The 1,515-nt window shown below is 48.9% G+C and overlaps 1 pseudogene; it reads right to left on the bottom strand.

Annotated features, from left to right (window-relative positions):
* Positions 1-529: 529 nt before the first annotated feature.
* LOC136397923 (large ribosomal subunit protein uL23-like) lies at positions 530-1,028 on the bottom strand (annotated as a pseudogene).
* Between the last annotated feature and the right edge of the window lie 487 nt (positions 1,029-1,515).

Raw genomic sequence — 1,515 nt, 5'->3', positions numbered from 1 at the left:
GCCTTTATTCTTGTCTCCACGCATGTAAAACGCCTCTTCTTCTTCTCCTCTTTTCCTGTGCTATCTCCCTGCTTCCCCAGACTCAGTGGCTTACGACCCCTTATTCCTGACAAGTGCAGCCGAGGGAATGGGGCTGGCCCTCGGCTGAGCAGACAGGAAAGGATGCCCCAGAAGTGGTGCTGGTCCTCCAGGCTGGCCAGGCCCACAGCACCCCACCACACCCTGCATGTTCCTCTGCCGCCAGCAGAGAACTCTGGGGGTTTCAGTTCCCTGCGTTCCATGCCAGCGAGGCTTCCAGTCAGATTCTGGAAATAGAGTCACTTGCAAAAGATTCGGGAGGCCAAAGACGGAAGAAGCCCTTCTTCTCTGAACCAGCAGTGGCCGCATGAGCTTTACCAGAGCCTCTAGGACAGTGCTTTCAAGTTGCTCACTCTGGTGACGCTGGAGGCTGGGGTGATCGGAGCACTTTTTTAAAAATTTTTTTACAGTGAAAATTTTTTATATTTAGAATTAGCCAGCCAGACTCAGTTTAGATGGGCCCAATTTTGTTGGCAACATTCAAAGCATCATAGTTGGGAAATTGTCGAACATATAAGCCTTCTTCTCTCCACCAGGCCTGATCAGGGTGTTGACCTTGGCCACGTCAATGGCACAGAGCTTCTTCATAGCTTGTTTGATCCGTGCTTGTTGGCCTTGACCTCCACAATGAACACAAGGATCTTGTCTTCTATCCTCTTCATGGCTCGCTCAGTAGTCAGGGGAACTTGATGATGACAGGTTGTCAAGCTTCTTCCTCCTGGGGGCGCTTTTCTGAGGCTATTCGGGCTGCCTGGGAACCACAGTGTTTGGGGCCTTATGAAGGTGGGAGATGTGCAGATCGTTTTTTCGTTTGCTTGTTTGTTTCTTGTTGTTGTTTTGTGGCTGTGGACACCTTTCAGCACTGCTCTTTTTGCCTTCAAAACCTTTGCTTTGGCTTCGGTTTTGGGGGGGATAGGGGTTTTGTTTTTCACTTTTGGCATCGTCTTCATGAAAAGGCTGAGTTCAGCATCTTCTCTGCAATTTTGGCACTTCCTGATTTTGTGAGGCTTGATGGTGGCTTCCCTGACCAGCCTCCATCCAGCCCTCCTGCCCATTAGACAAGCCTCTATATCCTCTGTGTTAAAACCCTACACATTACACATTTGGAATATCTAGAGTAGCTGCTGTTGTTTTGACCAAATGAACACAGATAAGGACGCTATATAAAATGATGTGGGGAAAAACCCTTCTGGAATGTCAAGTTTCCTCCTGGAAAGTGGAAGTGTTTGTATAAAGTGACAGCTTGGCTGCTGACCCATTGTTTGCTAGGCTTATTTTTTGTTGTTGTTGTTCAGTAGGGGCCATCTTGGGTGTGTGGCCTCAGAACCATGAGGTGAACATCGAAGCTCTCCTCGGAGACCTGGTCCAGAAAGGAAACCCCTCTGCCACACTCTTACTCCGCACCACAAAGACCCAGGAAAGTCACAGTCAACAAGG

This window comes from Saccopteryx leptura, chromosome 3, assembly GCF_036850995.1.
Source record: "Saccopteryx leptura isolate mSacLep1 chromosome 3, mSacLep1_pri_phased_curated, whole genome shotgun sequence".
In the NCBI taxonomy this organism is placed as follows: Eukaryota; Metazoa; Chordata; class Mammalia; order Chiroptera; family Emballonuridae; genus Saccopteryx; species Saccopteryx leptura.
Note: the sequence above shows the minus strand (reverse complement) of the source record. Positions and strands in the feature narration are given on the sequence as shown.